General features: G+C 37.9%; 1 long non-coding RNA gene across 1 annotated transcript in view; it reads right to left on the bottom strand.

Moving 5' to 3' along the window:
- Positions 1-18561: 18561 nt before the first annotated feature.
- The window catches only part of LOC107587772 (uncharacterized), a 29466-nt gene continuing 23089 nt past the window's right edge, over positions 18562-24938 (bottom strand). Inside the window, exon 4 of the long non-coding RNA XR_001609508.1 lies at positions 18562-18629. This is a non-coding gene — a long non-coding RNA (uncharacterized lncRNA). The remainder of the gene's footprint in view (positions 18630-24938) is intronic.

The following is a 24938-nucleotide window of genomic DNA, read 5'->3' on the forward strand; positions in this document are numbered from 1 at the left end:
TATATATATATATATATATATATGTGTGTGTGTGTGTGTGTGTGTGTGTGTGTGTATATATATATATATATAAAACTGTGTTTCACCCATTCTACTACCACCCAGCTCTACTTCTGTAATCTGAAGTATTTCTGAGTGAAACATATTTATATATTTTAAAAAATGCACACAAACACACACATATAATTAAAATTCAGCTTCAAAAATCCTTCGAGAAATTGGCTGGATCTTAGTTTCTACTGTATAAATCATCTATGATTGGAGGGGAGTGGGTTAAAAAAATAGAGGACTTGATAATGTCATCTGAAAAGTAAAGTCGTTTCAAAGGTGGAGCAAGTCAGTAGCTACATTTTGATATCATGCATTAAGGAGTTAATAGGTTACATTTTGAATTCACATCGACTTTACGGCAAGTTAGGAACTAAAAATACACAGCGAGTTGTTTAGCACCTACACTAAACAGCTTAGTTCGCTACATTTAAAAGAGTTAATGACTCATTCTCAGGTTCCACTATCCATTTAAACCTTTCAGCTTCAAGATTCAGAGACTCCACAACCTTACTTCTTTAGACACCACTTCTCTCTCTCTCTCTCTCTCTCTCTCTCTCTCCCTAGTGTGGCTTACAGCAGGCACGGGCTGCATAAGATTAGATCATAAATTACCCGCCCAGAGATCTGCATCTCTTCCTCATCTCTCACTACGTCCCCACACCTCACCCCCCTCCCTGTTCTTCTCTCCGCCCTACGTGCCCCTCTCCTGCTTTCATCTTTCATTACAGTGCAGTGTCCAAGGTTGCAGGGCCGGCGTGTAACTGTATCATCCGCAGATCTGCAGAGAGTAGAGCGGACAGAGCAGGTCTGCTTGCTTGACTGAATAAACCCCCTCGCCCGGACTTCAACCTGCAGGTGTGCGGATGCAGCCGCCCGCTGCGTCCAAAGAAATAATGTGAGGTGCAAGGTGTGTCACGGGTCCATCATACAGGACTTCCCACCACACACACACACACACACATGAAATCAGCTGTCGCATGGGCTCCGTGTCCGAGCCAGTCTATGTTTAAATTGAACTGACCCCTCCTGGCCCGATGCCCCTTCCCTCAGTGACTCTCTCTCTCTCTCTCTGCGTGAAATCAGATTTGTGCACGGCGCTGGCTGGTGTCTGTCGAACAGTAAGGTGATTTATCAGGAATGCAAAGAGCATGCAGAAACAATCTTTATTGCATCCATTTCCTGCTTGTCAGCCGGGATCATGTTGGCTGTTCATTAAAGGGCCGGTACGGCACGGTGCCGGCGCAGAGCAGGTGAGAAGAATGTGTCTCGCTGGCGTGATAGATTGGCTGCTCCCCTGCCGTGACAGCAGCTGGATGGATTAAACAGCGGGGGGGAGGAAGGAGGAGAGAACAGAGGGGGGGAAATGCTGACTCCGACACTCACCCCGTCACAAGAATTTTTACGTGGCCGGCGAGTGTCATTCCAACCAAAACAAAACACAGCCAATGAGCTGTGAAAGCACACGTGAATGTACACAATCACACTTCACTGACGTCGTTTTTTAATTTGTGTCTTGTTTTCCTACAAAAAATCCAGAAAATCACATTGTAGGATTTTTAAAGAATTAATTGGTAAATTCCTCGGTAAAATAAATATTTGGTCACCTACAAACAAGCAAGATTTCTGGCTCTCACAGACCTGTAACTTCTTCTTTAAGAGGCTCCTCTGTCCTCCACTCGTTACCTGTATTAATGGCATCTGTTTGAACTCGTTATCAGTATAAAAGACACCTGTCCACAACCTCAAACAGTCACACTCCAAACTCCACCATGGCCAAGACCAAAGAGCTGGCAAAGGACACCAGAAACAAAATTGTAGACCCGCACCAGGCTGGGAAGACTGAATCTGCAATAGGTAAGCAGCTTGGTCCACTGTATATATATATATATATATATATATATATATATACTGTATATATATGATTTCTTTGATTTATATATATATATACATATAAATTTTCACCAAATGTCGGTAACAACCCAAGTAATACATACATACAAAGTAAACAAAACAAATAAGTTCAGAAATTAAGTTCTGTGTAATAAGGTGGAATGACACAGGGAAAAAGCATTGAACACATGAAGAAACGGAGGTGCAAAAAGGCATGGAAAGCCAGGACACCAGCAGAAATCTATCAGTAATTAGAAAGCAATCCTGCCCCTAGTCAGTGGACATTAATATTAGCTGGTTTAGTCCCAAATGATGGCCTATAAAAAAGGTGTCTCATTACCAACGTGTCACACAAGAAACATTTCATGATGGGTAAAAGCAAAGAGCTCTCTCAAGACCTTCACAACCTTATTGTTGCAAAACCTACTGATGGCACTGGTTAGAGAACGATTTCTATACTTCTGAATGTTCCAGTGAGTACTGTTGGGGCCATAATCTGGAAGTGGAAAGAACATTATTTCACCATAAACCAGCCATGGCCAGGTGCTCCTCGCAAGATTTCTGACAGAGCAGTGAAAAAAAATGATCAGAAGAGTTTTATAAGAGCCAAGGACCACTTGTGGAGAGCTTCAGAAAGACCTGGAATTAGCAGGTACAATTGTTTCAAAGAAAACAATAAGTAATGCACTCAACCGCCATAACCTGTATACACGCTCACCATGCAAGACTCCATTGCTGAAGAAAAAGCATGTTGAAGCTTGTTTAAAGTTTGCTGCACCACATTTAGACAAGCCTGTGAAATACTGGAAGAATATAGTCTTGTCCAATGAGACCAAATTTTAACTCTTTGGATGCCATAATACACACCATGTTTGGAGGTCAAATGGCACTGCACATCACCGCAAAACATCATATATATATATACATACACACACACACACACACACACACACACACATAATCCTGGTAAAAAAAAACTAACAACATCCTAGTAACCAACCATAACCTCCTAGAAACTGCAACATGGAAAAAAAGAAAAGAAAAAAAGCAATATAATAAAGAAAACAGTCCAGAACACCTTAGAATTTGCAGAGCAACACATTGTTACATAAAAATTATTATTCATCATTTCTTAATCATATGACTGAACAATTACAAATTTCACAAATTTGTGAAATCAACACAACATTCTATGGAACACATTATAACATACAGTATTCTTAATCGAATCCTTACATCTCTGTCAGTGTTAGACTAACCGCCCCATTTTTTCCTACATGTGTCAGTGTTACCTCCAAAGTGCACATACACAGAAATGTGTATCAAACATTGGACTGTATGTACTGATTAAACCATTTGTCTTTAGCTGCTATTTTGTTCGGGCTTTGCAACAGAAGATCTGAAATAAAAGATAATCCTACTTTGTCTTCCAGTGTCATATCCCAAAGGGCGGAGGTTAGCTTAAGACGACACACCTCCCACTGACACCACTGAGTCTCTGCACGGGTGTCTTTGTGTGTACCGATCCTGTTCTGAATCATGATTTGCAGCTAAGGGATGTACGGCACACACACACAGTGAAAGCACGGTAGCAAATCAATACAAGCATGTGTGTGTGTGTCAGGGGTGTTTTCTCAGAGAGTGAAAGGGAAACAGACTCCCCTTTTCCTCAGGACAAAAATAATTAATATAAATAATAATAAATACAATTCTACAGTGTCACCGCTGGATAAAGTTTCAGAGGGAGGCAGCTTACCTTGAGTTCACTGTACAGGCAAAAAGTCGCATGACAGGACCCTCCTTATGACTACCAATGAGCCATATGCAACCAGTCCACAAATCGGCCTCAATGGGTCAAACTGAAAATGAACAGAATAATTGCAATATTTATTTTGTAATTAGAATAGAATATATTATATAAATAATTACAACACAACTCACCTGGAAATCATCCACTTTGGTCATATAAAAATTACCCTGTTTTTTTATTGTATTTTAATATATAAAATATATTATTGGTTGTTTGTTGATAAGTGTAAAGTAAACGGTGTTCTATACTGGGCTAAAACCCCAAATCCATTTCAAAATTCGACTACACCCCACTGATGTGCGTGTGTGTGTGTTTTCTTACCACAAAGACATTGTGAAACAAAAAATGCCTTGCTCTCTCTCTAACCATTAGCTGATTAATCTGTTCATTAATCTATCCCTTGTGCATAAAATGATGATGTGTAACAATACACAATTACAACAGTAATGAGAGTCACTAGTTATTAAAGCAAGAATTGTTTTGATTTTCCTTTTCATTTTTAACTTGAAATGACAATTGCCAAAAGCTTATTAAATTACAGGCTTATTCATATGTATGAATACACTCACCTCTTCCAATAGGAAAAGGACTTGAAGTCAATATCGTATTGACATCATATCAAATCAGATCAATATCAAATTCAAGACATAATAGACCTAGTGATGGAAAAACTGAAGTTACAAACAAACAAACAATCACTTCACAAACAAACACACACTGAAAGACATTAGCACACACACTCACACTCTTTATAAACATTCTCACTTGCACACAGACACACATTAGAACATATACCTGAGAGACACACAAGCCTCTATAACCATGTGCATGCTAATTTCCCTGTCAAACACACACAATTCTCATTTAAAATATGGTTAAATTTTTATTTATTTAAAATACTGTAATAATTGATACCATTTTACAGTCTGTAATAATATGGACTCTAAGATAAAGACAAATGGTTTAATACAGACAGACAGACAAGAAAGACAGACAGATAGACACATAGATAGATAAAGATATTAAACCAACCCATCTTAAATACTAAAATAAACATTGTAATATAAAAAAAAGAATAAGAAGAATAAAGAAGCCACATTATGAATTAAAGTTGATCAAATGTACGTAATGATAGCATTAAAATACATAACTACTTTAATCATTAACACCTACTGACATTTCTACTCCAACAAAAATTATGATTTAAAATCTAATATTTTTCACCATATATGGTTCCAGTTAACCAATTAACAGGTTTTAAAGGTAGCATTTTTAAGATAATTTTTCTGTCAAAATTGCACAAAAAAAATTACACATTAGCACATGCATACACACTCACACACCTGCACCTGATGCGTCGCCTCGCTTCACACGTATATGCAAGCACACATACTCAAGAGGCAGGTAAATTTGACTGAGTCGGAGGAACGTGGAACAGTTTTGGTTCTTGATTACATTAGACGGAAAAGAGAGGGATGGAGGAAGAAAAGGATCGAGAGTGGCCAGCGCAGGGAAAATAATATATTTCATTGTGATATCAAAATCAATAAGCATCGACTGAAAGGTGGCTAAAGGTGATGTGTGTGTACATGATCCTTCAGGCTCCAAAGACTTGCTGTCAAACGGCCCTGAAGGAGGAGAAGAGGGAAAACGGGGCTAGCGATGCAGAAAGAGAGTGAAACAGGTAAATAGAAAGGGAAAGGGAAAAAGGAAAAGGTGTCAGAGAGCAAATGAGAGCGTAAAGGGAGGGAACAGGGAGGGAAGACAGAGAAAAAGAGAGAGAAGCGCAGAATTCCCGCCTGGTGGAATCAATACAGCGAGGTGGAGTAGAGCACAATAGCTCCAGCCCCAGATGAGACGTCCAGTGAAGCAGGTCTAATGCTGCCCCCCCGCCTCCCTCCCCTCGCTCCCTCCGTAGCCCCCGACCTGTTTAGTATGCAGAGCTACCGACGCACCCCCCACAACCCCATTGGTCCTCTGCCCGCATGCTACTCCGCCACACACGCAGTCACTTCCACCAGGAAAACATCTCTTGTGGAGCAGAATTCCTCTGCTCTTCACTGGCAAAGCGCACACACACACACACACATTCACGCACACTAGCATTCCAGCTGAAAACACAAAAGCAAACACACACACATACTCCTCCGTTTTTATCAGCACTTGAGAGTACCCAGGTCTCAATAAGTTCTTGATGAATGAGCCCATAAGATGCTGCTTTCTCATTTCCCCCTGTAGCTTGATATTTCAGCAGCCATTATGGGCACAGCTCTCATTGTACTGTGAGTGAGAGGAGATCAGGCTGACTGAAATGTACCTTCACTCAAGCAGACACACACACACACACACACACACACACAGAGAGAGAGAGAGAGAGAGAGAGAGAGAGATAAATGGAAGAAGAAAAACTCTTCTCACTATCCCTTTATATAATTATTTATTTCTCCTTTTCCAAAATTCTTTCAGAAAACCTATTTTTTTAACTTACAAGTAACAATACAAGATTGATGTGGGTGAATGCCTAAATCTTTTAAATGGTCAAAACAAGCTGTTCAGCACATATCTATAGGAATCATAGCTGCCAGTTAACCAATCTCACTATAAAATGGTCTTAATCCAATATATTATATTAATGATATGATATGATATGATATGATATGATATGATATGATATGATATGATATGATATGATATGATATGATATGATATGATATGATATATGTTAATTTTTATTTGACTTACCAATAACCATAATAATATTAATAACTAATATTTTTCACCATATGTGACCCTGGACCACAAAACCAGTTACAAGGGTAAATTTTTGATATGATATGATATGATATGATATGATATGATATATGATATGATATATGATCACTTAATATTTTATGTTAATTTTTATTTGACTTACCAATAACCATAATAATATTAATAACTAATATTTTTCACCATATGTGACCCTGGACCACAAAACCAGTTACAAGGGTAAATTTTTCTAAATTGATATGTATACATCATCTGAAAGCTGAATAAATAAGCTTTCCATATGGTTTGTTAAGATAGGACAATATTTGGCCGAGATACAACTATTTGAAAATCTGAAATCTGAGGGTGCAAAAAAAATCGAAATATTGAGAAAATCGCCTTTAAAGCTGTCTAAATGAAGTCCTAAGCAATGCATATTTTTAATCAAAAATTAAGTTTTGATATATTTATGGTAGGAAATTTACAAAATATATTCATGGAACATGATCTTTACTTAATATCCTAATGATTTTTGGCATTAAAAAAATCGATAATTTTGACCCATACAATCTATTTTTGGCTATTGCTACAAATATACCCCAGCGACTTGGATGCCTAACTCTTGGAGATGCAATGGTCAAAACAAGCTTTTCAGCACATAACTACAGTAATTTAAATAGTCGCTGAGAATTTCATAGCAGGACAAATTTCAGAAAATGAAGAACGGAGATTTTGCATTAGCAGAGCCGAGAGCTCAGAACAATCTCACTATCTGACATTCTTTAATCCAATGTATAATATTGCCTTTAGCTATAGATTTATGCATCTTTGAACTTTAATTTGGACAGTTGAGGTTACTCTGGGTCCAAAATGAATGTGTGTCATGATGAGACTCAAATAGTGTTGGTGTAAACCATTTGAAGGTTGACTTCCCAAAAAGTAGTGGCTGTTAATGTTGCAGAAATTCACCTTTAAATGACCTTCTAAATGATGTAAACAAATCAGACCAGAGATTCAAATGTTTTACCTAAGAACAACTAGCTTGTTTAGAAGAAGTTCATTGGCTGACATAAGCCTGGGAGTTGGCCAGGAAGACAAAAATACAAAACAAAATCAAGATGGTGATAACAACAAATGTAGTAGGAATATTTAAACTACCGTGTTTTAATGAAATAATGCAAGTAGAGTTTCATGGCACGTAAATATTTACGAGGAAAAATGTCTAATTCCTTGATATCTGCCAGCAGGTTTCATGGACTGGTTCATTATTTATGTATGACTGAAAACATTCCTGAAGCACCTTCACCCATTTCACAAACATTTGAAATTATCTTCCATCTATCGCTCACTCTCTCTTTCTCTAATGTGTTCACGTGAATGCAGGCATCTTTTTAAACACCTTATTTTTCACTTTTTTTTTGCACAAAACATCTTTCACACGTAGTGTTTCTGTCACAGAACAACACATGCCAAACAATCCTTAACTTTCACTGCATTCCTGGTTGAGATCCCTTCATAAAATGCTTCACAGAACGGTCAAAACTGAGTGAAGGTGTCGTTTAGCTTTGACCAAAGGTGTAAGAAGTAACAAGCATTGGGTAATAATGTTACTTATTTAATGGATTTATATTTATAGTAAATTATTTTAATGATTTTTAAATAAATATTTAGCAATATTTTTAATTTAATATATTTATTATGTGTCGTACATGTAGTGCATGACAAATGTTTCAAAAACTAAAAATAAACCTGAATGCTTTGTTATTTGTGGGGAATAAACGAACAGAATTTTGAGCTAATAAACTTAGCCCATACAGTATATCACTGTCTACAGTACAAATAAACCGTATTTCTAATGTTAAAATAAGCCTTTAAGACAAGCACAGTCTTCCACTTCGAAAGAGAGAATGTCTCAGTCAGCCAGAGGTGCGAAAAAGCAACTGAACATACTTTTCATAAAATGTAATATGTTACATATACTTATAATAAGTAACTCAGTATTGTAACACCCAGAAACGTACAAACTCTATGTGGGTGACCATTCACCAGTACAGCAGCACTAATAAACAGTGCACTTAAGAGTTCGACAAGAAGGCGGGGCTGTCTGTCTTCACTCTTGAACAGAGCTCCAAAATAAACCTCACGCAGAGAAAGACAGAGAGAGAGAGCGAGAGAGAGAGCGAGACATTAGTCCGCATCTACTCTCTGAACTAATACAATAGCTGCACAACACAGAGGGACAAAAGGGACCTCGCTTGAAATGCCAGCCTTCAATAATGCACCCAGCCAATCTGATATTTAACATGAGTGTTTGGAGATTTATTTTTGTTTTTGTGCGCTGTTGTTAATCAGATGAAGTGGAAGGAAAGAGAGAGAATGAGAAAGAGAGAAAGAGAGAGAGAGAGAGAGAGAGGGAGCACAGATGAGTCTAACTAAACACAATAGATAAATACGGCGTAGCAGGGGAGCTGCTGTCAGGGGAGCAGTGCTGCTTTGTAGTGGAGAAGAAAAGATCTCTGGCAGATGAATGGACCCAGCGTCCAGCGGCGGGACTGACCCGGGGGAATCCACAGCCTCACCCACCCACTGAGGGGGCTCACGCTGGGGGAGGCAGGAGCAGCGAGTGCCCCCCACCTCTGCGACGCACATTCATACTTCACAACGTATACAAATACACAAACATGCAAAATCTCATGAAAACTAACCAGCTCTGAAAAACCACACCAAGTAGCTCAGTGGAAGGGGAAGGCAGGTGATTTAAATGTTCCACTGTTTAGCTGCTGACCGAAAGGAGTTGTACAACATCAACCAATGTTGTTATTTAATATATAGAAAGTTTGACACTATACTGTTCAGACTAACAAGTAATCCCATCCCAAACTAATAACAATAAACTATTAGTAGTAGTAGTAGTAGTAGTAGTAGTAGTAGTAGTAGTAGTAGTAGTAGTAGTAGTAGTAGTAGTAGTAGTAGTAGTAGTAGTAGTAGTAGTAGTAGTAGTAGTAGTAGTAGTAGTAGTAGTAGTAGTAGTAGTAGTAGTAGTAGTAGTAGTAGTAGTAGTAAGTACAAATAAACCGTATTTCTAATGTTAAAATAAGCCTTTAAGACAAGCACAGTCTTCCACTTCGAAAGAGAGAATGTCTCAGTCAGCCAGAGGTGCGAAAAAGCAACTGAACATACTTTTCATAAAATGTAATATGTTACATATACTTATAATAAGTAACTCAGTATTGTAACACCCAGAAACGTACAAACTCTATGTGGGTGACCATTCACCAGTACAGCAGCACTAATAAACAGTGCGCTTAAGAGTTCGACAAGAAGGGGGGGCTGTCTGTCTTCACTCTTGAACAGAGCTTCAAAATAAACCTCACACAAAGAAAGACAGACAGAGAGAGAGAGAAAGACATTAGTCCGCACCTACTCTCTGAACTAATACAATAGCTGCACAACACAGAGGGACAAAAGGGACCTCGCTTGAAATGCCAGCCTTCAATAATGCACCCAGCCAATCTGATATTTAACATGAGTGTTTGGAGATTTATTTTTGTTTTTGTGCGCTGTTGTTGATCAGATGAAGTGGAAGGAAAGAGAGAGAATGAGAAAGAGAGAAAGAGAGAGAGAGAGAGAGAGAGGGAGCACAGATGAGTCTAACTAAACACAATAGATAAATACGGCGTAGCAGGGGAGCTGCTGTCAGGGGAGCAGTGCTGCTTTGTAGTGGAGAAGAAAAGATCTCTGGCAGATGAATGGACCCAGCGTCCAGCGGCGGGACTGACCCGGGGGAATCCACAGCCTCACCCACCCACTGAGGGGGCTCACGCTGGGGGAGGCAGGAGCAGCGAGTGCCCCCCACCTCTGCGACGCACATTCATACTTCACAACGTATACAAATACACAAACATGCAAAATCTCATGAAAACTAACCAGCTCTGAAAAACCACACCAAGTAGCTCAGTGGAAGGGGAAGGCAGGTGATTTAAATGTTCCACTGTTTAGCTGCTGACCGAAAGGAGTTGTACAACATCAACCAATGTTGTTATTTAATATATAGAAAGTTTGACACTATACTGTTCAGACTAACAAGTAATCCCATCCCAAACTAATAACAATAAACTATTAGTAGTAGTAGTAGTAGTAGTAGTAGTAGTAGTATTACTACTACTACTACTTCTATTAACCACTAATCACTTTTTACTTAAAAATAAATTATTTTTGTATTTAAAAATATATTAATAAAATAAACTTGCAATAATAAACCATCATCATAAAAATTATTAAAATATAATTTTTAATTATATTAATAGTAATTAATAGTAATAATTAATTAATTAAACATTAGCAATAATGCATAATAACAATAATCTATTATTAACATATAATAAAACAATCATAATAAATCTTGAATTTAATTATTACTATTAAAAATTAAACATTATTACTACATTTTATATAAAAAGAAAGTATTATTGTTCTAATAAAAAATATACAATACTTTACATACTTGATAAAGTATTATACATTTTAATTAAAAATGAATGCATTATTATTATTAAGTATTTAAATATATATTATTAATACAAATTTTAACCTTTACTTCTACTATTACTACTACTACTATTATATTATTATTAATCATTTATTTTTTAAATCAACAATTATTATTGTTGTTTTTATTGTTGTACTTTTAAATATTTAATAATAATATTTAATTTTAATTTAACAATTAGAAAAGAATATGCATAGTAATAATAATAATAATAATAATAATAATATGTAAAACACTTTCAAACTTTTTAAAGACGCATTTCAAACAATTGACAGCGTCACAAACACATGAGCTAAACCCCCATTGACAATTGCAAAGCTGGTCCATTCACTTCCAGGAGAGGAAAGCTCCCACTGTGTCAAGAGGAATTTTTTTGTGCGTGTACTAAGGTATGTGTATGTGAGAGGGACCTGTCAATCACACATTTTTGTAGAACATCAGCTTTCAGTGATGGAATGGCTTTTTTCTTTATAACCCACAGAATGTGATCTGGCCACTGTGCTCACACATTCCAGCCCTTACAATACAGCCGAGCTCAGATGCTTTGATTCAAGCTCACTACAGAGGCCCAGTAATGCCCCACAGACCCTCCCATACACTCAGTTTCTCCCTTTTCTGGGAATGCTTTATTCGTAATATTTCAACTGCATAGCCTGAACATGCGAGTCACTAAAGTCTGAAAAAAAAAAAGCCTGGACATGCAAAGCAATAAAATCTGTCATCGATGTTCATGGGACCACAGACGTATTTGAGCTGTGCCTTATCACAGGAAATGACATCATTATGACGCTGACTGGCTGATGGCACCATAAGACAGCACAGTCCCAAACCTTTTACTAGTGATTATGAGACTAAAGTTATATAGACTATGTTGCTTTCTGTGTGTCCAAATGGTGTAGTTACAACATCTACATCTATGTTCTATGTGGATGACTCGTAATTCCTTAGACAGGTAGATCAAAAATGCATTAAACAGTAATATTGTATATTGAAATGTTATTACAATTTAAAAAACTAAAATTTAAAAATATATATATTTAAATAAATTTTCAAATGTAATTTATTCTTGTGATGGCAAAGCTAAACTTTCAGCAGCCGTTACTCCAGTCTTCAGTGTCCTTCAGAAATTTTAATATTCTGTTTAAGTAACATTTTGAATTATTATCAATGTTTAAAAAAACGGTTGTACTGTTTTATATTTTAGTGAAAACCGTAATGCTTTTTTCAGGATTCTTTGGTGACTTTTAAAAGGTAATGTACTAGAACAACGTTCAATAACATGCAAATAAACAATATAATGACTTCTAATGACACTTTTTGTCTAGTCAACAATTTACTCACCTGCATAATAACGTAATTAAATGATCTTCATTTGGCAGTGGTAATGAGTCGAAGAGCGTCATAACTTGTGAAGAGCTGCGAGCTGAAGCCACCTGAGAGAGTGCAGCACAACTAATAATGCAATAGATAAAAACAGACAGGACTAAATCAGTTCATCATCCTCCTTCTAACAGTCGTCCCATCATCACAGTGCTTAATCTGTCAACTTGTGCTCTGTGTGTGAATGCCGATTCGTTAGTAGTAGAAGAATCTGTCATTTTCTGTTTGTAGCCAGAATAACATAGAAATACATAAGTGTGTTTGAACCAGAGAGGGTTGCCAGATTGTAGCTGGTAAATTCAGCTTCTCCACAACTCTTTCTCTTTTTGCCTAGACTCACCAAACTCTACAATCAGATGGAAAAATTAGTGTTTGAGTGCATCTGTTTGGTGAATATGTAAGTGTGTGTGTGTACAGTGAGATCAGGAGGTCTTTCCTTTCCACCCACTGGTGAAGGACCTCACTGAAATCCTCTCACACTGCTGATATGGAATACTGCAGCTGGATTAGCATACCATTAGCATATAATTACCATACAATTACCTCAGCACAGTTTGTGTTGGTGTGTACGGACAAGGTATCGCCTCATCAAGAGATTCACGTCCCCCCTCACCTCTTTAATTGATTCTCCATCTTTTTTTCTCTCCACGTCACTCTGTTTTTGTCCTCTGTCTCTCACGCAGAACCATGCTGGCAGCAGCAGAGAGAAAGCGAGGCACCGCCAGAGTGATACAGGCACGTTCTTGTCTGCACAGAGAATGGAAGCTCGCCGCAGAGCTACGTGAGTAATCATACCTCTCTCAAAAACAGTGAAGACAAACACACACACGCACACACTTCAGAAATAAACAAACACGTTCTCTCCCAGGTGCTTATACCTTTACCCACACCTTAATGCTATTAAAATTTTCTCCAAAATATCACAAAAAAATACACACAAACAGCCTGGTCTCGATATAACAACCTGGTGACTGGCTGTCAGTAAGTGCTCATACATGCACAAATAGTAAGCAAAACAAACAGAAAAAAATACTATTCGTTACTATCATGATGAAACTGAGATTTTGTAGAGTTTTTACGCCCTGCAGTGTTAGTAACAAACCTGTCTGCAGCCCTCGAACAACGCGTTTCATGTCTCGGTAATAGGTCTGCCTTCTCTAAACATACTTTAGCTTAAAATGCACATACTTTCCAGAATATAAGTGTCATAAAATAAAACTAACACATTTGTATTCAGCTTTCTGGGCTGACGAGTCAAAATGCTAAGTAATGTTAAGCATCTCATCACAGATCTGATACTGAAAAAATGGGTGGTGTGATTCCTGAAATCTTTACACTAGTCAACATCTTTTAATCAAAGACGTGACTTTACAGTTTGCACAGTGACACATGCTGTGGACAATTAAAGTCACACTTAGGGGGGGGGGGGGAAACAAACAAAACAAAACAAAAAAATATTTAATATTAATTAATTAATATTTAATATTTAAATAAAAAATCTTTTCAAAATAAAAATATATATACAAAATAAATGTTAATAAAAAAAAAGTACAAAATAGCTGAAAAATAAATTAATACATTTTTGAAAAAAAATTATGTAGCATTTTTTTATTATTATTTGGATGAATGGATGCCACATTTGTATTGTTGATCCCAGGTAGAGCTAGAGAAAACAGCCAATCATTTGGATTTACTCGAACACATTAATGGCTAACACAAATCAGCTTTCTTAATTTAAGATATTTTACACTTACGATTTCTGATGAGAATAAGCAAGTTCCCATATGCGTTTAAATAAACATCCTATGATCCTACACACATAAACGCACACGTACACCCTGATTGGGGGCAGCGCTGAGCTTTGATGTGTTAAGTACCCCGGGTAGGTGAAGGTGGGTTTAATGACCCCGTTGATGACCAGGCCACGACTCGTTTGTTTTCCGTCCTCACCAGCTGACACAAGCTCTACACCACAACCCAATCAAAGAGCCTGACTACAAAAGCCTCCCTCTTTTGTTTTCTTTTCAATTAGACTCAATTAACATCAGCTGAAGGAGCAAGAGACTGTGTAAGTGAGAGAGAGAGGGAGAGAGAGAAGTTATTCCTCTTTCATGTTTATTAGAGAGAAACAAGCTGTTCCAAACCTTAATAAGCTGCCTACCTAAACAGGAAAAGACATTCTGAATTTTTCAAATAACATTTCTGAGAAATTTAATGAGTAAAAAGATCTATTGTCAATTGACAATAGTGTAGCAATGTATAAAGCACAATTCACAAAGTCACTTTCAAACCAAGCAGCTTTCTGTTGGTCAACAGTGAATTCACATGACCAACTTGAACCCAAAGCAAAATTTGCATGTGGAAATCTTTCAACCTCAAGCAAAGTTCTCAAATATGCAGATTCCTATTGAAATTACTATTTTGACCTCAAAATTCACCATTCACTTAGCATAGCATGTATCCGTTTTGGCAAATGCAACTTATGCACATTTTATTCAATACCAAAAAAGGTACTCATTTTAATTTAACATTTATTATTCTATCCAATGTTTGTGTACTACTTTTTTGCTAATGTCCAGCTCTATTGAAATCAATTGTGCGCTTACGTTTCTGTCAGAAGCATTCCAAAATGGTAGACTTAATAGGTAGCGGACTATATATTAGACCGCAAAGTAACTCACAGGTTTGAAACACAGCTAAAACTCACAAAACTGCTTTGTGTTTCAGTGTGTGTGTGTGTGTGTGAGAGTGTGTGTACATTGTCTGTAACTGGCAGAGATATACTATAGTTTGCTTTTTAATTACAAATGACAGTAATAATAGCTTCTACGCAGCAGATTATGTCAAGTGTTTTGTTGTGCTGGCTGATGCAACGTACACATAGTTCCAGATTGTGCATTTAAAACAAAAGCACCGGTATACTAGAGTGCTCAACAACTCTTGGGTTTGAACTTCTACGTGTGAAAGGCTCCCAAAAGGCCCAAAAGCTTGTTTATTTTTTTTAAGTAGGACATGATAATTCATGTGAAGGGCCATTGGTTTGGTCCGTGACGCTTGCAGCGGCGTGGACATTTGGCTAAGTTCCCACTGCAAACCATTAGCAGAATTCCAGCAATAAACACAATCCAGGCCAAATGGCAGAGGACGGGACGGCGCTCACTCAGTTCCATCCACATCCAAAAACATCCCACAGTTAAAAATATCCTCTTCAGAATGTAAAATAGAATTAGGAAGACGACGCTATACTGCCAGGACTCAGGAACGGCGACTGTGTCAATGTTGCTTAAGCTAAATTAGAGCTCCTTCAATGAGCAAATACACCCGCTCTCTGACACACACACACACACACACATAGCATGAACTCACTGTCTGTCTGGCTACAAGAAGCAGCACTGTGCACACACACAGACTAATGGGCATTTGAAGGCACAGAAGCTTGTGCCTTCCAGTGATCAATAAGAATGATAGAGAGCTAATACGTCTCTGTCTGGGCCGGGACCCAGCGCTGTTTAATGGCAGAGTCTACAAGGAGAGCGTTCACCACGCTGCTCATGGAACAAGGGCAATTGACCATACCGTCTATGACAGTGACCTCTTCACTGGCCAGGAATACATCATTAAGAGGTGACAGACACACTCAGTCACACACACTGTCACGCGTAAGAGGTTAAGACACACATTTACAGGTGGGAATAAAATCAGCGTGTGTCTGGAGTGGGTGGGAACCAGATGAGACAAATGAGGGTTCCGCATTTTGTCTTTGGGGGTGTTTAGCCGTTATGAGGCTTGATTAAATTTGGGATGTCCCGAATGATTTTTTATCAGCCTTATTGATAGGAAGAGGGACTCATATCACATTGCTCAAAGTGTCAAACCACGTCCTAACAGTGATTGTCTTGTTAAAGGGATAGATCACCAAAAACATGTTACAAACCTGTATGGCTTTCATTCTTCTGTGGAATACAAAAAAAAAAAAGATATTTTGAGTTTTGTTGTTGTTGTTGTTGTTTTTTTGCCCATACAATAAAAATCAATGGTCATCAAAACTGGTTAACAATCTTCAAAATATCATATTTTGTGTTCTGTAGAATTAAGTAAGTTATACAGGTTTGGAACAACATACGGGTGAGTAAATATTGGGAAAAAAAAAATTGGGGGGTGAACTATCCCTTTAATACCAGGTGTAAACGTCTCAATCAAAAGTGGACAGCATTTCAGCATTTGAGACAGCATCACATACAAGTCAACTAAAACAAGTCTTAAAGTTTGGCAGTTATGCAGGAAGTAGACAATAATTTGAATAATTTGGAAAAGCTCATGCATAAACTAGGGATGAAACTATATTATAATTATATATCTATAATTATTCTATTTCTATTCTTAATATGTTATAATGGGCCAATATTAAATTGATACACCATTTGGTGTAAAAATGTTTAAAGAAATAAAACACACACACACACATAAATTATTTATAGTTTTAAATGTTAAAAATTGACATTATACTCCAAGTCCATTTTGTTTAATTAGTGTTTGGCATTATAAAAAATGCTGGACAATGGTACCATCATGCATCTCAAATGCAGGCTACACAGGACATCTTCAGTATGCAGTGACACAGATAATTAACTCTAAATAAAAACATCTGAAAGCAAATGAATACATTTAAAAGAGTATGAAACATGGATATCTAAAATGACTATTTCGCTCAAAACGTCATGACTGAGTATATTACCAGTATTTTTTTTATTTTTAGGTTTTCATTTTCTATGCCTTATCAACATGTAGTCATATATTGATGCTGATGAATAAGGGCATGAAGCCAGAGGCTCTCCCTTCGACCCCTCAATCACATGTGGTCACAGGAGATGAATGTTATTACCAGGTGTAAAACATATTGTGTCCACATAATGACCACATGTGATCAGATCAACAGAAACCGATGATAATGCCAGGTATAAACAGGGTTTTATACGCCGCCAACTGTATTCTGTACAACATTCTGTAACAAATAATTTAACACTATTTCAATCTTTCAATTTCAAAATTTCTCATTTAATTGAATGTGTCACGGCCGTGATTATTTTACTAGCAATTTCTGAGCAAAATTGTTTCACAGCCAATTTTTTCCAGTGTAGTCTTAATTGTTGTGGACATTTATATTAACAGAGACAGCCAAAAAAGTATATAACTCAAACACATGTCAACAACATGAACATCATTTCAAATATGGGTTCTTTAACATGTAGACTTAATTGTAAAAGTCAATGCAATAACTTATTAACAAATACCAAAAATTATGTGTGCTTGTGTAAAGAGAGACTGCAATATATACACGTGTGCGCTTAGATGGTGAGAAAGGTGACTGAAAGATGTAGGGCACAGCTGGATAAACACTGAGAGACGAAGAGAGAGAAAATGTGGCATTGGTAAAGCAGTGAGACAGAGTGAGACGGCCAGAAAGAGAGAGACACGCAGAGAGAGCGAGGGCGAGGACAGCCAGCTGCAGTGCTGTGATAGGACTCAGACAGACACCGCGAGAGGAGCAGATATCAGCGCTGACATTTCGGGCTCCGCTACCCCCAGCAGCCCCCTGGGATCACAGCAACCGTGCCACAGCCCTCCCTGTCAATCTCCCTGTGCCTGTCACTCTCCTTTTACTCACTCTCTCTCTTTCTCCCCATTATCTTCCGAGCAGCATGCGTCCCTTCATCTGGACAGACCGTTGATCCATATCACCCCTTCTGTCCCCACTCCTCACCGGCCCACTGTCACTCGCTAGAGAGAGAGAGAGAGAGAGAGACAGTGAGGGAGAAAAAGAGAGAGAGATTGAAAGGAAGGACAGGAGGGTCGGAGGGCAGCGAAAGTGAGGAACACAAGGAGAAAGAGGCAAAGGTCGAAGGTACTCTCGCCCCCCTAAGTGTAGAGGATAGTGAATAAGGGAGAAAAAAGGAAAAAAAGAAAGGATGAAATAGAGAGGGGATCCAACGTGCCCACTCTCGCACCCTCCTTCTCCTCGTTGGTTCCCTGCGCTCTGTGTTGCGGTGCTCGCTCTATTGTGCTAGCTTTCAGAAGTGCTCAGTTTGAGTGGCAGGCCGTCACAGATCAGCTCCCCGCTAAAGCATCCTGGCAGGCTGGGGTGACGGGCCAGGAAGGGATCTAAGTGGGTTTATCAGCGCCTCTTAACGCCTCTCCAGCTCCCTGACACAAAAGAGAGGGGTATTAAACATCTAAAGCAAACCAAAAAGCGTGAAAGCTCCTTATAGGGCCTCCGGATTGCGGATGTGCCTGGGATCTTAAAAAAAATAAAGAAAAAGAATAAGAAAAAGAAAGACATAAAAAATAAAAACAACCGAAAATGTCGTAAATGACACAGAAGGCAATGGGAGAATTGGGGCGGGTGACACTGTCATTCTGGACAATCACATATGTCAATGTAGAATAAGCATGGCTGTTGATATAAAACTAATGCAAAATTAATAAATTGATGGTGTAATTAAAAATTTTCCTTTAAGCCTGAAGTACAACCTAAATGCAAAGCACGTTTTTATGAATTACACAGACAGCTGCCACTAAAGTCTCCAAACCGAAGGTTCACACCAAGGATGATAACTATAACGATAAAATTGTAATAATTGTTCTAATTCTATGAGAATAGCGTATCCACACAGCTATAATAATGAAACAGAGAAATTATATTGTTGGAATCACTTTCAGAACGATTTATTTCGTTGATGAATGCTAAAAACATTGACAGCCAATCAAACTCCACTTCAAAGAGCTCAAGGCGGCAGACGATAATGAACAATGTTATCGCCTGTTAGTCTGGACACTAATATAGTTATCGTTATGTTTGACTTTATAGTTACTGTTCTTGGTGTAAACGGGCATTGCATTTATTGTGTGAGAGTGATTTTTTTGCATGGTCATGTAAAAGGTATTACGAGCAGAACCAAGCAGCTCCTGATCATTTTTAAACACGTTCCAAAAATCTATCCATTCAGCTTGAATCCATAGTTCTCATCTGACTCCTACATACAACTGCCAAGCATGTCAAGTAATGCCTTTGAGGGCAATATGCACAGTTAAATTAAAGTTCAACCAAAAAGTAGCTGTTAATTTAGTCACCCTCAAGCCATCCAAGATGTAGGTAACTTTTCTTCAGCAGAACAGTAAAGAAGTTTTTAGCTATAATCTGGTTATTCATAAAATCCAAGTCCATGGCTATCATCACTTTGAGAGTCAAAAAAGCATATACAAGAAAGAAAAATACATTAATACCCGTGGCTCCTGACAAGATATTAGGGTCTTATGAAGCAAAACGATCAGTCTGTGCAAGAAACTGAACATTATTTACTACATTATTACCTGTAATCTAAAGCCTGGATAAGCCTGGATAGTTTTATCAGTTTGCAGTAGTAGAGTTGGTTGTTGGATGTGTATGTGTATGTGTATGTGTATGTGTGTGTGTTTGTTTGTTAGCATGCCCTGAGTTGACCCATATCTAAGTCTGGGGCTGGTGGGGGGTCCAAATTTATGTGTTTGTAAGCAAAAGGTCATGGAGAGGTTTCGGTGTGCCTGCAGGGGGTGTGATGCAGGTAAGAAAAGGACCATGAATCAGAGACCCAGTGCATCTTCCTCCACCTCCCAGTCTGGAGGAAATAAAAAAGGAACAAATTGTACTTCAACTGTTTTAGAAAAACTTTTCGGTCTGAGATGTTTCCTAGCGGTTACTGCATTGATTCTGGCATGCTAGTGCCAATGTGGACGACGCATGTTCTAGTCTGACTTGGGTCATTATCATTTCTCTCTTTCCTTTTCATTAAAGTGGCAAAATAAAAATGCAAAAAAGACAGCTTCAGTAGAAGCAGAAGAACTGCTCGAATGAGTGTGTGTTTTTCTGGCCTTATCTCCATGCTACCTTTGACTTTTCTCAGCTTGTGTTGGATGTGTTTCAGAGGCATGGTAATTACATAATTACTGCCGTAATTAGCACTGTGGTTGATTGGGAGAGAGCTCGGGGGAGGCCACCGCAGGTCAGCTCAACATGGCTGCGTGCCTACACCTGACCGACAGCATTCCCACACAGTATCGCTCCATTTCCTCACACGTGTTTTCTGATAATGGCTGTTTACACCAACACGTGGAGGTGGGTTCAAAGCCATAGCAAAACATATGTGAGATCTCCTAGTGTATAATAGCTCAGCCACAGCCAAGCTCACTGCTAATGTGGTTGTGAAACTCAACGAGAAATCTCGGCCACTTCAATGTGGAGGCGGCATTCATCTCTTCGAATAGCAACTCAAACGCCAAGTCTACGACAGTGAGGTCTCCGATATCGACAGCTCATTAGCAGACCTTCTGTCGGAAATGATACACGGCAACCTGCCATATATTCTGCGGAAAGAAGGATTTTGAAGCCCATTTAGACATATAATGTGCTTGTTGGCTTCCATTTAAAATTACATTTGATCCTTAAAACCTCTCAAAATATGCAGTGAGACCATTTTGCATAGAACACTGTATCCCACAATGCAATGCCCTCGACCTGACCTTCCAAACTCCATTGTGATGAATAAACCAGAAGTTACGATTTTTAACATCTTACTCATGACTTATTATTTTTAGTGCAGTGGCAAAAACAGTTTAGACATGTTGTGTTTACACAAATTGGGTTTAAATTGCAAAATACAAATAAATATAGCACTTATTACTGAGGTTATAATTAGACGCCAAACTTAATTACACATGCAACATAATGAGGTCATGTAACAGCAGTGGAGAAAACTATAGTTATAGATATTTTACTGTTGCATTCTGTATACTCTTTTACATTTTATTAATAAAAAATATCCAGTACTGTACTGTACGCTAATATTCCTATAGAGCAGAGCTCATTGTATATTGGCCGCCATCACCTGCAGAGAAATATTCAGAGAAAGTCTAGATCTCACAGTGAGGGCTTTGGCTGCTAGCCAGGTAACAGACTAATTGTGTTTGCCCCCTACACAGCGACAGCCAAGAAAAAGTGCTCCCTAACCCTATTACAATATTGACTAACTGTATACAAAAACACAATTAAATGGATTCTATATACAAACAAACAAACAAACCCCACTCTCTCAACGGAGGGATCTCTCCTCAGTATTAGGATCACAGCTGCAGGGTTTCAATGAGGAAAGTGCAGCATTACATCTACAGATCTCCAGTAAACCGCAAAGTATGAGGAAGTCAAAGTCATAAATTCAACACTTACAACTCACAATCTTAAAAATACATCATCTTAATTGGTTATGTGCAGCACCGCAGGTTTAGGAAAAACATCTTATCAAGCTTTCTATAGCTACTGTATATAGAAGGCTTTGTTGGTTATAGCGGAGTTTACGTAAGTTCTTAAATGTACAGTATAGGTTTCAAAGTCAACATTCTAAAGGCATTCACAACACATTTTACTTCCAAATGAAATCTTTGGAACACAAATGAAGATATTTTTGATGAAATCCGAGAGCTTTCTGACCCTCCATATACTGCAACCAGGGTTTGAAATTCCCGCCAGCCACGTGTTACAGCAGAGCGGGATCAGTCTCCCGCACAGCGCTGCTCTTCTGCCACGATTTATAAGAGATAAACAGCACAAATCGCTCGATCCATTCAGAAATGACACAGAATTGTGTTATACAGTTGTGTGATATGACAACATTAAAGGTTCTGCCTGAAAACAGCCACGACAAGGTAAAATGCATGTAAACAAACTGCAATGTAAACAAACTTTAATAGCTTATTTCTCTTTAAATGTTTCATTCTAATTAATTTTAATTTAAGTAAAATGTTAATTCAGTAAGCGCCTGATTAAAGATAAAAATCAGTGTCTCTGTAATTTAGAGACACTTATAAATGAGGTATTTTCCATTTACAAATATTATAAAGTTCTTAAAGTGATAGTTCACCCAAAAATTAAGCCTGTCTTCATTTAGGCTACTCAGCATCATGTCATTCCAAACCTGTATTAATTTCTTTCTTCTGTGGAACATAAAAGAAGATATTTTCTGAATTCGTGACAGTCGCATCAAGTGTGGACAGCCTCAAGCTGTTGGCTTACCTCCGGCCCTTTTTTCATAATTTGTTTAATTTTTTTGGCTAGTAGAAATTATGAATGGCCGGTAACTTAAAAATTTAGTAGCCAAATTGGCTGGTGAGTGAAAAAGTTAATTTCAAACCCTGACTGCAATGCAACTACCACGTTCAAGGCCCAGAAAGGCAGTAAGGACATCGTTAAAATAGTCCATGTGACATCAGTAGTTCAAACTTAATATAATGAAGCTACGAGAATACTTTTTGTGTGCAAAGTATACAAAAGTAATGACTTTATTCAACGATTTCTTCTCTTCCGTCACATGCAATTTCTTCTCTTAATGCATGCGTGATCAGTGTTGGGGGTAACTCATTACAAGTAATGCGAGTTACGCAATCAGATTACTTTTTTCAAGTAACTAATAAAGTAACGCATTACTTTTTTAATTTACAATTTCTTATATTAAAAACAATCAAGCCCTGCTTATATTTAAAAAGTTACGAGAAAGTAACGCAAAAGTAATATAAAAGTAATATAAAAGTAACCAAGTAACGTAATTAGTTACTTTTTTAGGGAGTAACGCAATATTGTAATGCATTACTTTTAAAAGTAACTTTCCCCAACACTGTGCGTGATACTCTTGTGAACGCATATCGAAGATTGACACGAAAGAGAAGAAATTGTTGAATAAAGTCATAATTTGAATATAGTCGTAAAAAGTCATACGAATAAAGTCGTAAAAACTTGTCAGTTGCATTGCTGTCTACGGAGAGTCAGAAAGCTCTTGGATTTCATTAAAAATATCTTCATTTGTGTTCTGAAGATGAACAAAGGTCTTACAGGTTTGGAATGACAGAATTTCAGAATTAAATATCCTTTCAACCAAGACAAGTGGACAATCTAGATTGTGTGTGTGTGTGTGTGTGTGTGTGTGCATGTTTATGTGGTTTATGAGGACACAGATTTGTATAATAGCATGGGTATGACATAGGTATTACAATGAGAAGGTGATTTATGAGGACATTTTCAGTGTCCCCGTAATTAAATTTTTTTTTTTTTAAATCTAAAAATGCAGAAAGTTTCCTGTGAGGGGTAGGTTTAGGGGTAGGGTTGGTGTAGGGCAATAGAATATATGGTCTGTACAGTATAAAAACCATTACGCCTATGGAGAGTCCCCATAAACCATAAAAACAAACCTGTGTGTGTGTGTGTAATACTTTAACTTGTAAAAAAAAAAATTTATTTATGCATGAAAAATATGGACTATTTTGAGGTTGACTTTTAGTTTGCTTCTCACAGACATGAACACACGATATAGTTTATGAGAAAAACACAGCAGTGCAACAAAATGGTTCAATCCATATGGAGTTCAGAGAGGATGCGGAATATGTGCAATTAATTTAGGGTGAATTATTCTCAGTGAGTTTGTCGCTCTAGGGTGCCATGTTGTAGGTTTTAGGGGTCTGAATTTAAGTATGCATGCAAGAGGCGGTTCACCCTCACCGGACCTCGCCATGGGTGACAGTTTCCTTGGAAACCCTTCCCAGTGCAGCAGTGTGGTGGGTTGGGTTGGGTAGGGTAGGGGGGGCTCAGTGCCACAGAGTGTGCACGTGTGCATACAAACACACACACAGGCAGGATGAAGGAGGAATCGTCACACACACTAAACACATGTCAGTCCGTGCTTACTCCCTTCCTGTTAGCTCAGCGTTGGTCTGGTTGAGAATCCCTACAAAAAAACTCATTTGCATAAACATGCCACCTAAAATTAAAAATCACACCTCTGTGTAAAGTTGTTTTGATGTGTCAAGATTTGATTTATTGGAGCATTCCAAATCATTCAACCATTTGTGTGCTTTTTGTTTCTACCTTTTAATTTGTGTTTTACTCTCCCTTCATAAATAACCAAGCACAGCTGTCTCTAGGAAAAAAATAATCCCTCTTCATTGTTCCCCAACACTGTGCGTGATACTCTTGTGAACGCATATCGAAGATTGACACGAAAGAGAAGAAATTGTTGAATAAAGTCATAATTTGAATATAGTCGTAAAAAGTCATACGAATAAAGTCGTAAAAACTTGTCAGTTGCATTGCTGTCTACGGAGAGTCAGAAAGCTCTTGGATTTCATTAAAAATATCTTCATTTGTGTTCTGAAGATGAACAAAGGTCTTACAGGTTTGGAATGACAGAATTTCAGAATTAAATATCCTTTCAACCAAGACAAGTGGACAATCTAGATTGTGTGTGTGTGTGTGTGTGTGTGTGTGCATGTTTATGTGGTTTATGAGGACACAGATTTGTATAATAGCATGGGTATGACATAGGTATTACAATGAGAAGGTGATTTATGAGGACATTTTCAGTGTCCCCGTAATTAAATTTTTTTTTTTTTAAATCTAAAAATGCAGAAAGTTTCCTGTGAGGGGTAGGTTTAGGG

This window comes from Sinocyclocheilus grahami, unplaced genomic scaffold (genome assembly GCF_001515645.1).
Source record: "Sinocyclocheilus grahami isolate Dianchi unplaced genomic scaffold, SAMN03320097.WGS_v1.1 scaffold96.1, whole genome shotgun sequence".
NCBI classification, from domain to species: domain Eukaryota; kingdom Metazoa; phylum Chordata; class Actinopteri; order Cypriniformes; family Cyprinidae; genus Sinocyclocheilus; species Sinocyclocheilus grahami.